This window comes from Lathamus discolor, chromosome 4 (assembly GCF_037157495.1).
Source record: "Lathamus discolor isolate bLatDis1 chromosome 4, bLatDis1.hap1, whole genome shotgun sequence".
Taxonomy (NCBI): Eukaryota; Metazoa; Chordata; class Aves; order Psittaciformes; family Psittacidae; genus Lathamus; species Lathamus discolor.
In genome coordinates this window covers 36,351,461-36,368,519 of record NC_088887.1, presented here as the reverse complement: position 1 = coordinate 36,368,519, position 17,059 = coordinate 36,351,461, and the positions used below count along the sequence as shown (strand labels likewise).

At 41.7% G+C, this 17,059-nt stretch overlaps 1 protein-coding gene across 5 annotated transcripts in view; it reads right to left on the bottom strand.

Annotated features, from left to right (window-relative positions):
* Positions 1–17,059, bottom strand: part of AGPAT3 (1-acylglycerol-3-phosphate O-acyltransferase 3) — a 91,758-nt gene that overhangs the window by 47,126 nt on the left and 27,573 nt on the right. Inside the window, exons 2-3 of one of the 5 annotated variants that reach the window (XM_065677064.1) lie at positions 8,825–8,889; positions 1,956–2,076 (exon numbers count right to left, since the gene is read on the bottom strand). The exons of 2 other annotated variants lie outside the window; for them this stretch is intronic. The gene's annotated coding sequence lies outside the window, so the exon portion shown is untranslated. The remainder of the gene's footprint in view (positions 1–1,955; positions 2,077–8,824; positions 8,890–17,059) is intronic. 2 more of the 5 variants (XM_065677062.1, XM_065677065.1) reach the window with 2 other exon arrangements.

Genomic DNA, 17,059 nt, shown 5'->3' with positions numbered 1-17,059 from the left:
CAGCAGATGATACCCATAGGCCCTCTGCCTATGTGTAAACCCCAGCAGGAGGGGACGGCTGCTATGGCAAGTGTTATCATAATTTGGCCTTCCCGTAATTCAGTCCCTCACCTTCTTCCCCTTGTGTGCCTGTTGGTACCAGCTGTGCTTTGGTTCGTCAAGTGGGGATTTGTTCCACAAAAAGAAGCATGCACTGGGACACTGAAAAGCTCTCTCTTTATGCAACTTCTATAATCCATATTAATACCTATCTCAGGATTTATCTGAGCAATCAAGAAGGTAAAGGCTGAAAGAATTAGTCATGGGATTATTCAACCCATGCAGCTTCCAGCATGGCCATCCACTTCACATTCAGAATATTTAATATCCAGATTATTCCTCTTTGCAGGTTCTAGCAATCTGCGATAAGACACGCAGGCACCCACTACAAAAGGAGCACAGGCACCAGCCTTGGCAGCCTGCAGGGCTGGATCTGAGAAGCCCAAGTTCTCTCTTCTCCAAACAGAAGCAGAGCTTAAAACTTCAAGAACTGTACATAATTCATAAAAACCTGCTCCCCAAGCATATCTTAGCTTCTCAGTAACACTCACACTGACGGCCTTTTCAGGCCTCACATGCAAAAAAAGGCAAAAAATTGCAGCCGTGTAAACTGCAAAATATGCCACAAACCAGCAAACACATAAAAACAGGCTTTTGTGTATTTCTGGGGCATTGCTCTCACACCAATGGCAATGAGCCCAGGCACAAGCATTTTGCAGAACTGGTTTTGAAAGTAGCTGATCACCATGACACTGTAACAAGGCTACATTCATCAAGCAGCCTACTGGGTCTCCCTCTACCCACTAAGGCTGCAGTTGGTCAGCATTAACCAGATTCTGCTGCAATAACTAATTTTTGGGGTTGAGGCACACCCAGAGGGAGACCCCTCTTCGATCCAAGAATATATGGGGCTCACAGAGTGGTTATTTGCCCACCTAATGCGATCTGGGATAAATGCTTTAACTTCCCCTGTAGCAGGAAAATGTACAGCTTCAAAAGGGATGTAACTTTGCATGAGGTCAGAATACGTGCCCTGATCACAGATGGTGGCTGTACTGCCCTGTGAATCAGAGCTTTGAGAAACATTTCACAGAAATGAAAGTTTCTTGGGAGTCTACTTGCCCTATAATAGACCTTGAAATGCTATTGAATACTAAATCAAAACTCTGGGTCTTTGAAATATCATAAAGATCAGATGACTTTCCTATTAAAAAAAGCTACTAACAGCCCAAGAAGGGGCAGGGTATCAGAGATCACCATTAAAATACCTACATCTGACATTAACCACTCTGGGGTTTTAAGATCCTGTCCTGGAAAAACCTTGTCCTAATGCTGTGTTGATGGGGTCTCATCAGCTTTCCACTTTTGCTGTCACTGCAGGACAGACTACAAAAGAAAGTGGGAAAAAAAACAAGAAAAGAAAAAGGAATTTTGCTCCTGTAGCTTAACATTTCCATGCCTGGTTGCTGAACAAAATTAAAGGATATTTGGGCTACAGACAGCCTAAGATGATCCCAGAGTCAGCATTCAAGAGAATTCTAAGAATCCTTTAAAGGATATCCTCAAAGTACTGTAAGGCCACAGTTCTCCTTCTATATTTAAGGGGGGAGACAATACTTAAGTATTTCTAGAGTCGTCTGGAGGGGGTTTTGTGGTTTAATCTTTGCTGCAATGATTACCAACACATACAGCATACATGAGAGAGCAGGCGCAAACACAGGAGGAAGCAACAAGCTAACGCGCTGATTTTGTCCCCAGATTAAAATTCTCAGAGTGGGAGACTTTTGACACCTCCCCCAGCAACTCATAAGTTCTATGAAAAGAACAGGATTTGCACCCCCATTTTTTTCTAAAAGCAGCTTATTGCTACAGACAAAACGCAAATACAGAAATGTGGGGGAAGATTTCTTTCTTACCACCACCACTGGGGACCACTTCTGGCACCTGGCAACACTCAGAGCAACGGGAGAATCCCCATCTCCTCCCTCCAGGGAAGTACCACTGTTTATGTTTCAAGAGATTTGCTTTTTCATTTGCCTATAAGCAAAAAGGACATTCTTGAATGAATGAAGGTAAAAGTATTTTGTTTAGAAGCAAAACTCAATGCAAACAACATGCAGTTGCTAACCCAGGTCAAAAACATTAACTGAAATTCTTATTAAAATTACCCATTTCTCTCTTTTCTTTGGGGAAAAAAAAACCCTGTTTAATCATCCTTCCTATGTACTAATACTACACTCTGCTCCATGGGTACCAACCACTATCGCTTTTAGAGGGTCTAACTGGCACATACCTATGAAATTAAAAGCAAGTGTTCTCAACTTATATTTAGCAGTAAAATTGCAGCTTCTATTCAGAACAGAGCAAGAGCTTGCATACTCAAGAACTAGCCTACTTTTCCTAGCTTTACTAATCAGCATAACAAAAGGTATTTCTTTTACCTACAAACCTTGCCTCGATATAAGTTATTGAAAATGAAGCAGAAGCAATTATTCACTCTCAACACACACAATTAATCCTTATATTAAGAGCGTTTTTTAACGATCCTGAAGCAATTAAGTTAATCATTATTTAATTTTAGATTGCTGAACTTGGAGATTTACTTCAGACACAAGCTCTATCTCCACATAATTTAGTGTCAGTAATTAGAGATGTACTTTACCCAGAGGTGGCTTGTTTAAAGCATGTTATCTAATTTCACAAGCCCTTAATGCCATGAAATCTACAAACCAAACTTCAAAAAAAGAAATCCCCCAAAGAAACTCAGATTTACCGAACTGCAAACCTGTTTTTCCATAAAAATAAAAAACCTGAAGAAAAATAGTCTTTAAACATCTGCTCAACAAGTCAAATGTATCACAAAAGCTACTATAAAGCATTTCTTTAATCCACCACTACCTTTAGTAAAGTTTAAAGCCGTAAGAACAACAAAAAAAATGCTTTTCTCACACAAATCACTTCATTTACAACTTATTTTAACCAGGATGTAAGGCCTACAGGAAAAGGTACATGCCTATTAGGATGCCAAGCAGGTCTACAGGAAAATGTATGTGCGTATTAGGATGCCAAGCAGGTCTACAGGAAAATGTGTGTGTCTATTAGGATGCCCAGCAGGTGTCTGCCATGGGATGTAACCAATACTGAATCACTCACTTAAACACATCTGTGACAGTGCTATCAGAGGAACAGAAAAAAAGACTAGGTATGTTTATACTGTACATATTTACCCTGATTATCATACCATTCCCAAACTGCTCAATTCCAATCTACTTCAGACAAATTTGTGTAAACATGTTGTTGAAACCAAAGATTGCTAGGAAATGCTAGTTAGTTTTTCAGCTAACTATCCATCTAGCTCAGCCTTAGGTCTGTATACAGTTAATGGCAACACTGGCAGCTCGTCCATCTGGGCTGGCACGCTGCCCAAGGCCAGTTTTATGTCCAAACAGATTTGCTGGTTTTTGGAACAAAGGGTATCATCTTCCACTGCTGCCATTAGAGAGAAGGAAAACAGATGACTGGGAAGCATTTCAAAAACACACCACTTTTTGCAACTCTTTGTCTTCAAAATTGTCTAACAAAACCAAGCACATGCAACTGCTCAACACTCGATTAAAAGTCAACTGCATTCAAACAAATACAGACCTACCTCTATAAATGTGGAAGATGGAGATTCATTTCAAGAATCTAGTGCCAGTATTTTTATGAGCCAGTTTGATTTAGCATAGAAGAAAAGCTACAGAACTCATCCGAAGTGCATAAAATTTCACCAAAGACTGACAAAGAAAAATAAGAACATGAAGCTACAAAGAGATCAGGACAAAACACGTTTGCCTCAGGGAGTTTACTCAAAATAAATATAAGTAAGTCTTGGTTACCTGGGTTTTCAACAAACATTATTTAATACTTTTCCATGTAGTATCACAGTGAAAATGTGAAGTTGGAAACTAGTAGAGGAACTCACAGCACCAAAGATCCTGCCTAAAAGAAACCATGGCAGACAACATAGGAAGGAAAAACTGCAGACATCTTGGACGTCCCTAATGAAAACACTAAACAAAGCCAAACGATCTGCCTTCTGCTTCATTTTTCACTGCTTAATGACTTGCATAGAAAAAAGTAATTATGGCAGCTGATGGCAAAGCTGGGAAGCAATTTGAACATCAGGGTGTATTGAGTCATTATACAACAGGCACCACAGCCTTCAAGACTGGAGCCGTAAGAGTGGGATGAAAGTCACTAACGCACAATGCACAATCACATATATAAAATAAACAAGCCCCAGGTAGAGGGAGGCTGACCAGTGCCTGAAGCAGAAGGGCCTGGATGCCCTAGCCCATCCTAGCACAAAGTGGCTGCGTGTCGCTGCTGAGATACAGCTGCAAAAAGCACACATGCAATCATGGGATGTACCCACAGAAACCTTTCCAACGGAGACAGGAAGTACAGGGAGGTACATAAGAAGCACTCCTAAAATCCCATCTGGAATACCGTGCAAGAGAGGCTACCCATGCTCAAAAATGAGGCATTAAAAACACAGGAGGCTGAAGGAGAATTTCCAGCGCTGACATCATGCATGGTGATGGGCACACTCAGCAGAGGGATGCAGGGGGATTTACAGGGGATGTAATTGCTCACTCTAAGACAGCAAAGTTAAGTGCTAGGAAGGGAAATAAACCATTTAAGCCAAAAAAAGGTTGCTGTTAACAGAACAAACAGGTATCAACTGGCCAGAAGTAAGTTTAGGCTGGAGACTATCAGAACAACAAGGCTCTGGGATAGGCTTTTGGTAACAATAAACCTACATGCTTAAGGAGGCCCTTGTTATGAGAAGTACATTATGACGCATCACCCATTTCCTATAGCTCCCACCATTTTTGTAGCTGTCCCATCTAAACATTCATTGAAGGGTCTGTTGAACTATCACCAAAACCAGCTGGTTCAGTTCTCAGTGCTAGTGGAGGAAGGTCTGTGAGTTAAAGGGCAAGGGATGGAAGGTAAGTTACAGAGGAAAGCGTAAATAGTTACCATAACATTCCTGCATACCTAAAAGGCAAATATGTATCTCCTAATTTAAAATAATGTTAGCCATTTTGTTTACATTAAAACCCTCACATACAACTACGGCAACAAAACCCGTCCATTAAAAAAGATCAGCAAGCCATGAACAGTATCTCATCCCACTTCCCACAAGAAAGAGGTCTGTAGGACCGATGCAACAGAGCATGCCATCATTCAACAAACTGTATCACTCAAACCGAGCTGCTCCCTGGAACAAGAACGTTCACTGGTCTTGAAGGGATTCTGGAATACTGCCTTTATGGCCTATCAAAGGGATGTCTGCCTTTTCACTGCCTGTAAGATTTTACTAAAAGTGATAAAAGTGAGGCTAAAGTTTCCAGAAAGACTACAACTGGTAGAAGAAATTCTAGTTCAATACTGAAGCACAGCAGTGTTATGCGAAAGAGCAAGTTTTGATCTGACACTGGTTTTGTACCGGTGCCTGCATAAAAGGTACTTGAGCCCTAAACAGTGAAAAGCTCTTTCCATTTAAGATCCTCATCTTCCTCACTTGAAAAAAAATAAATATATATATATATATACACACACATGCAAATATATTTCTAACCGTGAACTGGAAACTTCAAATTGTATCAAACTGCTTTCTGATGTCTTCTAAGACTGAACAAACAGATTTAGGCAGTACACTGAGGATAAAGGAGTCACATTTAAATACAGACATATTTTTCCATTAAAAAAAAGTCAAATATAAATGCATATGCACACACTTGAACACTCAAGCAGTTTCTCTCTCGCATAGTGCCTTGCATTGAATTCAATATGATAACCTTCAAACCCATATTTCCATTAGCTACTTTGACAGCACAGCTTTGAAAATATTCTCAGTGCTCCAACATTTAGGACACATAAGACTCAAAAGTGGATACATACAACTCTGCCTTCAGCATCATCTCACATGGGGAACACTTCATTCTTTTTTTTCCTCCACTCTCCACCCTCCCCACCCCATCTCCACCCCTTTTTAAAATAATTTATTAAAATTACTGAAACCATTTTCTGGCCTGTTTTCTTCCTACCAGAGAAAATGACAGTATCTTTTAATCTTCTGATTATTCCCTTGAACCACAGCTCAGTCCATTCTGTAAAGACCATCTTGCATATTATAATATCCCAATGTTGATAAAGAAATGGCACTCAGGGAAAAAGCTTGATAATATGTTTTTAATCACAAGTTAACTTACTCCTTAGATGGTAAAACTGATTTCGTTATAAACCTCTGTCAATGTTTTATGGAATCAGAGAGATATTAATATAACAGCTTCGGGAAATTACTTCCTACCACCATCCAACTACTGTGGCCATTGTTTCTTAGAGACCCTAAAAACTAAATGCTTCCCTAATGACAACTGGAACTGATTGACTGAGAAAAATGAGTCTTCACTCATAGCAGGTAAAACTAGAAGAATATCAGTAAATTATAAAGAGTATACAACAAACAATCAGAAGCATTTCCCCACACCCCCATAATGCATGCCTGACGTGTGAACCTTCTTGTTGTGGCTATTAAAGGTGGCATAAGTAGACTGAAAAGAGAGGAACTGGAATTATTAATGAAATGGATATTAGAAGGATATGACAGAGGAAATACAAGTCATTGTGTTGACTGCAAATCCTTTTGTAAGACATCCATTGTAAGCCAGACTGCTGACCTAGATGGACCAATAACAGCCAGTCTCTCTCCCTTTTCAAGACTTCTGCAGCAGCAAAGCGCTTTTGCAACCAAACCCTTCAGTTTTGAGCTTCCCTCTGTAAGGTGGGGAGCAAATAAGCAAGAATGAAGAGAAAGAATGTACCTGTGGCCTCATGACTCTGTAAAATTTTCTGTTTATTTATCAGGAGAGGGCTTGAGCACCGGCAGAAGACCGGTTACACCTAACCCTGTACATAGCCTTCTGTGGGGCCAGGGCTCTGAAGGATAAACATCCTCCATCAGGTTCAGCTGCGGCAGCCTAAAACATTACTGCCCCCTCTTGTCCATCCCAGCCTTCTGCTGATGACCTCTGCTTTACAGCTGGAACATCTTCATAGCCTGCACCTTAGCTGCCTTAATTCAGAACTCAGTGTGTTGGTTTAAACCCCTGATGAAGGTGGGTTCTTGCCATGACTCTCTATTTTTATTTTGTTTTTAAGTAAAGACAGCAAACTCCACCAGCATTTTCCAGCTGTGTACTGCAGGGGCTGAAGCACCTGCACATGGCCCTTTCTGTGGTGCCAGTGGTTGCTAACATCTGAAGGAGCAACCAAATTCTGAGATCACTGCAGCAAGATCTGCTAGGCAACCCTGATCCTACTTAAGGAAATTGAATTATTCTTGGTTAAAGAGGCTATAATTCTTCTCATACTTGAGACCAGAAAAAGGGTAAGACCTCAGCCAGTTAATTCAGGTGTCTGTGTAGCACTATAGTGCTTAGTCGGAAAGCTTTCATCTCACTTCTAGCTTTAAATATGACGTATAGAAAAGGAAACCATGGCCAGTTAAAATGACATAAGCTGCGAAAGCCATAGCTGCCCTAAGCAACTAGGGCAGAACATCTTTGAACCAAGCGTGCACTGTCCTGGGATATGTTACCCCGGTTACAGCCCAGACAGGTTTATACCCAAGAAAATTAGTAATTTATCTGCAATTTCTCAGAGAGCAGCTATCTCTAAGGTTTTGCCATGACTTATCCCTGATTAAATGCCTAAATAAAAACCCCCAGCATAAATGAGTAAGAGGGGAAGCTGAGTAGGCTAAGGCAAGGTTTCTGTATTTCTTCGTGTTTAAGAATGCTTGGGTTTCACTTGGGTTTATTAATGAAATTACAATTGTGAATAAATCTTAAATGTGCTTTATAAAAAATTGTATAAACTGGCTTCTGGGAAGGAGCAGGCTCTGAAAAAAGGGCCTAAATTATTTTTCTAAATGGCTATTACTTATAAACCTGTTTTGTTCCTACCACAATATATAATGTAAGCCTGCCATGGTCAGAGTAATACCAGGGATATTTTTTTCCTTTTAAACACTGTAATATTCTTTTGCTTAGAATATGCCTAGTACAAAATGTTTATGGCAATAACAGAACACAGTTCTGCCTACCACAGAGCTACATAAAGGACTGCCTTCACCAAAATAAGGATAGCCACTTGCTGTATCTAGCGCCACAATACTATAGAGAGACCTGCTGTGAAGTTAGTGTGGAAAACATACACAGGAATAATCTGCAGGGTAAGAGATAAGCTTAATTTCCTCATTTCCCTCCTTCCTTCGCTGTTCAAATCTTAACAAGAGACAAAAGAGCTGCAAACACCTTCCACTGATATCCTCTGGCTGACCTTCATAAAGGCGCATTCCTTTCACTACAGTGGCCCCCTGCCACCTTGTGCTAAGCTCCAAACCCTGTGGCTGAGGGTCCGTGCACTGCACTCTGGGGAAGCCTCCACTGCACAGCTAGGGCTTCACGAGTTTTTCTCCCATTGCTCTGGTGTTTTATTTGGTGTACAATAGATTTATAGATAGCTTTTAGAGCTGTAGGTTTTTAAAAGGCCTTCAGTCAGAGGCGAAGAAAAATAATCCCCAAACACAATTCTCCTTAGTTACCCCACTAATGAGAGACAATTGATCATTAACTGTCATGCTCTGATCTTCCACAAGCCGGCTTTCCAGTTACTCCAAATTAACAATTTTCCTAGGAATTCACAGATAAAGTTAATTGGAAGGAGTTACCTCATGGGATTTGAGAACTGCAGCAAGCCTTTGGCAGGAGTACCTTTCCTTTACTGGTCTTGCATCTGTAAAGTTCCAAAACGAAAACTTGTAGGTGAAGTGTTACTCACATCAGGATTAAAATTCCCTGCAACCTGTATGTGTCCAGCGCACCAGACCTATGTCTTCTCGCTGAGCTGCCCCCCTTCCCTCCACACCGCTTCCCTATCCACATTAAGCCTTTTTTAGCATGAGACTGCCAACGGGGTCATGAGCAAACAGGCTTGGCTAAAAATATTCTCCAACACTGTCCCTCATGTGCCTCACTGTTGTCTACTACACCCTCTGCCTTGATGCTGGATATCCTTCAAGCTTCCAAACTGCTTGCAAAGCACCTACTGCTGTCAGCGCTAGCACCAGCAATTCCCAGGAGACAGCCACTTGCTAGCACTGGGCACAAACCTCTGTGGCAGCTATCCACAGCTGAGGGATCCTCCTCCTCACTAGTTAACTTACTGCCCCTGGTTAGACTAAACTAACTACACACATTCCTGTTTATTCACTATTCATAATTCAAATACAAATGAAATTAAAAGGATCTAGCAATCTAGTTAAGAACTTTAATGAACACGAATAGCATCTTAGAAACAAAGTATCATAAAGCACTTGAACTAATTAAGTTTAACTAATTAAGTTTACTTCCTGCCCCGAAACCTCAGCACTCTGCATTAAGTAAAAGCCTTTTAAAGAAAGCTTTAAAGTTCTGAACAACTGCAGATAAAATCTGAACAGACAACAGTGAAACTAGCTCCGTTTGCTATCATAGCTCATTGAGTAATGCAAACAAGGAAAGAACAGTTAAATACACCTATATCTCAAGAAAAAAAAATTCTTTGTTATTAGTGAAACCATTTCACGGTGAAGGAGGCGACAATTTTGGATGCATCAGCTCTGCAGGGTCTCAAAACAAACACCCATAAATACACATACTTATACCCTAGATATGCAAACTCCTTTCAAAGGTATAATGGCTAAGAGTAAAATAATAGAAATAAAATACAATCTTCAACAGAGCTAACAGCCAAGGCAGAAAGGCCCAGCTTATCTTCTCCAGGAGAACCTGTGCATTGAACCTTTGAACTAATGTCTTTCTTCAAGATAAGTTTAATACCACCTTAATAGCATTTTTAAATCAGAAATATACATGAATAACAGATTTCCAGAAGCCTAATGAAGCTTGAGCTAGTTCTAATCTAAAATAACGATGTAATTCCTAAGAAGATGCATTATCTTTTACACTGTCCTAACTTGGTCTTGGTCAAACACAGCAAGAGAGGAAATTGCTATGTTAGAGGTTAAAAGCAGAGAAAAAAAAAACCACATCTAATAGAAGAGCACAGGCTGAGGAGACAAAAGATACTTGTGATCAAAGGGTAATACAGCACCAGAGTTTTATTAATCTTGCAGGAGTCCAGCCAACAACCCTGCCAAGGGGCTGTCCACTCTCCTCCCCAAGGCTGCTCCACGTGTACCAAGCCTCACCAGACCACTCTGGGTCATGCCAGCTCAGGGCTGGCACGGGTTCACTCCAGCCCAGCATGACTGCAGCAGGTGATAGCTATTTTTATGTCTAAACTGCAATTTACATCCGACCTGTTATTAAGTTCAAAGGGAGAAGCCACTGCAGCAATGCCACTGGGCAGGCAAAGCAATGTGCTCCCATCTCATCGGTGGAGAAGGGCAGGCTATAGCTGAGCGGGGAAATGCAGTCATGGCCCTCAAATGCTTGGTGGGCTGCAGAACAGTCTGCAGGAACACTCCAACTGTCATAAGCCAGCTGCACAACCTGTGAGATACCAAGAATCCTGACCCTTTCTTCCCCGTGCATTACACAACCCACTTCTGACAGCACCAGACTGCAGGTAGCACACACTTGTTTAAGCTAATTTAATGTTTCTGGATACTGTAAGGTGTGCATAATTTGTAAATAAAGGAGTGCCGCACTGAATTAATACATTGTGAAGTTCTGCATGACAGAGCACTGAAGCAATAGTCTAACTGATTCAGCAGTTCATTCTCACATCACAGATCTCAAAAGGACTATTTTGAATGTAACGAAGTGGCCAACTATGTACAGGGAATTATGTCCACAGCAGATCATCTGCAATTTGAGAATTACTTCAAAATCCTTTTCAAGTAAGTTATGCTACAGAAATATCAGCTTCTATGATTAGAGACCTTTGGAAGATTATTCATTCCCTCATCTCACACTTGAAAGGATGCCAGAATTACTATATCCTGGACTGTAACTGAAGCCATTCAGCACAAGCAGCTTTCCTATCAAAGTACCATCTTTTCAGTGAGATTCAGTATGTATCTTAGGTTTTGACTGAGGTATTTCATATCTTTTTTTCCCCATAAAGACAAGAGCTGAGCAGTCTTCTAATCTCTCAGATTGTAAATGCCCAGCTTCTACAGCTGCAGTAATTAAACCAACTTCTCATTCTATTATCCACATCAAGTCTCTTCCTCGGCATCTGCTCCATTCCCACACTGCACTCTTAAAGCAAGATAAGCTATTTTCTAAGATCAGCTGACTTGTCTCTCCCTCAAAATGACTGCAGCCAAAATGATTCTGAGCAGATATGAAGCATCTTGATAAATATCCAAAGGTCTCTTTTAAAGAAAAAAATGTAGACGTCATGCAAGTGGTTATTTTTAGCACCGGAGTTGTGCTATATTTATTCCTTTATATCTAAAAAAAAAAAGCAGCATGATCTCTGAGGAAGCATTACCAGAAAATATGTTCTACTGGAAAGCCTGCTTTATGAGTCCTAGCTCCATGAGCACTGCAACAAGTACGTCATGCCACCCGTTCAACCACACAAACCTAAGGGTTACGCATGTACGCTGAAGAACATTTCCTCAGTTTCAAAGAGGTGCTTAAAAAAAAAAAACAAACAACCAAAAACCAACCAAATAAAAACAAAATCCAACCAACACAGAAAGCAAACTCCTCAGCATCCTCAGCATCATCTTTTTATCATTCTGCTTAAATGCAACACTTCAGACTCATACTTAAAACCTGCCGCTTTTAAGTATTTCTAATTGGCTAGCCCCCACAAAACCCCTCAAGACCTTGTAGGCTAGCTCTTAAAAACAAACCAAACCCACCACCCCAACTGCAGGATACACCATACCTCAGCAAAAACTTAAGTCAGCAGCCATAGCAGCAGCTCAGGCCATACAAACCCCTCAGGCAACAAAAGACTACTTATCTCTTCCTTATTCTCTTTCTTAATAGCCATCACCTTCTTGCCCTGAATACTCAGGCCCTATAACTGCTAACATATTTATTCTACCCCAATAACCTCGTGTCCCTGATCTTATGCAAATCATCTGAAGATTTATTTTCAAGGACAGGATACAGCTTATCAAAGGTATAGGTTATTTGTGTGGGAAGAGATAGGTCTGATAGACAAGAAAAGCAGAACTCTGTCAAGGAAGTTTCTCCTAATTGTCACAAACTTCCATTAAAAAATAAAGAGAAAATAAAGCAGCTTAAGACAGGGTTTATATCCACAAAACTGGGAAGAAAACTTGTATTCTGAAGCTAACAGTATTTCAGTTTCCCGCTCTAGAAAGATACCTGTTATCTACTCCCAGTTATTTTAGATTTTGTGTTAAGCTCAACCTCTTAACATACTCATCAAAACAGCAAAAGTTGGGGTAGGGAAAGAGAATACATATCTCTGTATATAAACTTGAAACAACTCTGTCTTCCTTCCAGGTATTCCCTACTACAAGACTACTCATCACTCAGCCATACCCTCCAAGTATTTTTCCAACTGGCATTACCTACACTTTGACACCTCTAATCACAGGGTAAATAACAGAGAGTTGAGGGACTCCGTAATACAAAACTACACCACAAACATCTCAGTGCACACACCGACATCAGGTGAATGGTAAGTGAGTGGGTTATTACTACTTTCATACAGTGCAAATCACCTGAGTCTGCAACTCACCACAAGGTGGAAGTAAGGATTTAAAAAAATTATAGGCTTTCCAAGTTAAAAATCTATGTGCCTCAATTACCTCAATCACAGACTGACCCTTTGAAGACCCTGCACTGCATCACTGTTGCACTGTGGAAATCAGCGAGACTTCAGGTCAATCTTACACAATTTTAAAACAAGCTGCTAGGCAGCTTTCAACTGAGGAAACCCACCTACCTCTTCTACCCAGTTCTGAAATACTTTTGTCCCTACTGATTAAAATGTTTCCCATGCAGCTGTGATTTCATTTCAGTCTTCAGTAGAAAACCAAAGACAAGGAAATAGCTAGTTTGAATTCAAGAATCCTCTCCTCATTGCCACATTAAATTCACAAAAAAAGAGGAAATTCTTTCACTGTTGCCAGCTCCTCCTCTGCTACCAAACAATAGTTTCTTTATCATTGTAAACAACCCCAAAGCAAGACAACAGAAGCATCCAAAACCTTAGAGAGAAACCAAAGGCTGTATATCCTCTCTGATTATGAAAAACATAATAGAAAACTCATACACTAACCAAAATCAAGTTTGGGTTTGCTTAAAAGAAGTGCATCTGTCAAGGAAGTGACAGTGTATCAAATTTCTTCTTATATCCTAGTTTAAAAGCCATTGAGTTCACATGACAATTCTTTGTTAGACAATTTAGCTACCTTTTGTGAATTAGATAATCCCCCTTTTAAAATGGATTAAATTCCAGAATAAGCATGTCAGTAAAAGTTTGTCCAGAAACATGCACTGTGAATGAAATCGGTTTTGTCTCTGGCAATCTTCCCTTTCGTTACATTACTCAATGCCCGAATCAGGCTGGTTTATGGCTTGTGTTAGTACCTGGGTGTCAAACTGACCACATACAACCTGTGTGCTGATAAGCTAATATGCAGCTAGGTATGACCCATTTGTAATTTCAGAGAGTTGCTCACATACCCTCCTCAGCACTAGAGCTGTGTGATGATGTGCTTCTCTGAGCAGATCCATGCAGATCCATCCTGCAGGTACAAGCTGGCTCCTTAATATGAGCCAGGAAAACAAAACTCACAAGGACACATCCAAACTGAGGGGGTCACTCTCAGGACAGTATTTCTGTAATCACGGGCACATGAGCCACAAAAATAGCTTCTTTCAGAGAAATGAAGACATCAACAAGACCTCCAGCACCTGCCCTATCATGAGACACTAGAAAAAGCAGCAAGGGACACCACTGAGCCATAGCCATAGCCAGCATCAAAGTCACCTGAGAAGATACAGGCCCAAATGATCTAAAATAGCATATTAATCCACAGCATCAGTCTACTTTTGAAGGGAATACCCTATTGTTTCTGTGACATGCATCAGAAGATGGGTTTAGTGTGCACAAGCCAGTTTCCCTTTGGATGAAACCATATAGGAAAACCCACTTAAGAGTATCGCTCTAAACACACAAGCACCCAAAGCAATAGGCAAACTGCATCTCTGCAAAGCTCTCCAGCATGTCCCAAACATTAGGAGACTCAACTGACGCAGATTTACGCAATACTTGGAGTACCTCATACTAAACAAAGGACTAAGTAGTACCCTTTGCACTTTTGTTACATAAAGTACTTTTGTGTCTGATGTTAACCACCAGTTCCCAGTTCTTTGTGAACCCTTTACCTTGTGCCGAGGCGTCTCTTGCTCCTGTGCCATTTCTCTTTCCCCAATACCTGCCCTGCTTTCTGTTGCTTTCCTCACCACTGCTGAATGCTACTACTACTTTCAGCTTCATTTTGTATTGTACTCCTTCCAAATGTCCCTTCCCCTGGCAAAAAAATCAATCCCCTTCATGCTCACAGCAGCACAGTGGCAGCTGGAGCCACATGGACACACTACCAATCATCAAACAATGCTGAAAGGAGAAGAAGGCTTCTCTAGCAGCAAGAGGAGGATAACTGGCCAAGGAGAAAGACCATTTACTTGCAAGTGCAAGAGGACTGGTGACTGGTGTCACAAAAGATCAAGGGGACGAAGGCTGCCTTCTTAAAGACCACAGAACATGCGAGCAACATGGCAGGCAACCCTTGCAACAGATACCTTCAAACAGATCTTTAGGCATATCATCAACCCTACCCCCGACTACCACAGGATGTGCTTGTGCTGGGGCCAGGATCATCGCATAGCTTATACTCTAAGACAACACAGTCCCTATGCTTCCTGTTCCCAGACTCTGCAGGTAGCTCCTATGAGGGAACACTGATGTTCAGGGAATGGACCCTTCCCTATGTTCATTTACACATGGACAACATCAGCAACTTCCTGCGTTAACACTCCTGATTCCAACCTAGTTAGGTTCATTGATTTTCTGTAGCTGTTGCTAGGGAAGAAGGATGTATGCACAAGTCTTCAAGCTGAATTACAGCGCACTGATCCTGAGTCTGCAAACAGCCAAATCGGCAGGCTGACTGGGAAGGCTGTCATGGATTTAAAGGCAACTCCACAAGGGCAGAAGATTGCTGTTGCTCATAGCAAGCAGCTAGACTAGATAGCATCTCTCCACTCTGTGCCCTGTACAAAAGCCCTGCTCAGTCCTGCTAACCAAGCACACACGTGCATAAAGCATATTCTGCTAACTCAGCCCGCAAAGGCCCTGACTATCGCGCCCTCCTTCCCCAGTGTAGGGGCAAAACCGCAAAGCACATGAATCTAAGTGACCCCTAGATCCAGGCGGACTGTTGTATGGCGTAAAGCAGAGTCACAATACTTACCAATGGGATGCCCTCAAAGGCCACCAGATACTCCCAACTGGTTCTCCCTTCAGAGCTGACCAGCAAAAAATACCCAAGAGATCAACATTTTTGAGGAATCCCTTTTCCTTCCTTTTCCTTCTCTGCTTCTCCCTTTTGCACTGCTCCCCTTCCTCTGCTGCAGTTTGTTTTTCTCTCCTCTTTAAGGTCCTCTCACATACAGGAGATCTGAAAGACAGCCCCTATTCACCAGCCGTAGGCATCTTATCCCAAAGTTTCTGTAGTAGCAGCCCAAAGGGTTGGAAGCCCAGCAAAAACAGTAATTAAAAAGGACAAAAATGTGATGGCGGATTTGAATGCCACCAGGAACAGAGATGCAAACATGGGGAGGGCAGGTTAAGCAGATCCAGAGTCCATTGGGAATCTCTTTTTATTCAGCACAGACGTTTTCACACACTAATAAGTCATGGCGCATTGTTTCATTCCTTCATTCCACTCTGTCTGCTCCCAGCCACTGATCACGGTGGGTTTCCTCTGTGTAATATGAAGTGCTCCAACTTTTTGAAGCGGATATGGGAAACTGGAGTTACAGCCTCAGAAAAGGTTCACCCACATCCTCAGTGTCCACAGCAGCCACCTGTGTGACTTGCAGGCTGCTGAATTTATTTATGTCTCACCTTTTGTGCAGGCAGAACCAGGGAGCCTGTTCTACCTCAGTAGAGCAAGATACAAGGCCATGGCCTGGAAATTCCCTATCGTGGTCTGTAGCCAGCAGGACTAACAAAGGGCTGCCCATACTGTTTATTTAACAGCAGGGCTGGGTCACAAACCACACTGGAATCAATACTGCTCACACTGCCTGGGGATCCACAGAAGGCAAGCATCCAGGTTATCTTGATGATAGCTCCACTACATGGAGGTAAAAGGTTTGGAAGATGACCTTGGAAACCTTGATGACAACTACACCAAGACCAGACTAGCTCATCCCACATCAGCTCACCACTAGTGGTGGAAACTGAGGGTGACGAGACTTTACAGATGACAGTCACTCTTTCATCCAAGGTCTGGGCTGCTAAAATTGAATTTGGTGACAGCAGAGATGCTGCTCCCTCTGACAGCAGAAGTCCTTGACTGTGCCTCATCACACACAAAAGCTTTGTGCACACTGCTGGTCATTTCATGTCTAGAGAGCAATGGCATAGAATCATAGAATAGTTTGGGTTGGAAAGGGCCTTAAGATCATCTAGTTCCAACCCCCCTGCCATGGGCAGGGACACCTCACACTAAACCATGTCACCCAAGGCACTGTCTAACCTCACTTTGAACACTGCCAGGGATGGGGCAGCCACAGCTTCTCTGGGCAATCCATTCCAGTGCCTCACCACCCTCATTCTAAAGAATTTCTTCCATATGTCTAATCTAAATCTCCCCCGTTTAAGTTTGAAGCCATTACCCCTTGTCCTATCACTACAGGCCCTAATGAAGAGTCCATCTTCAGCCTTCTCT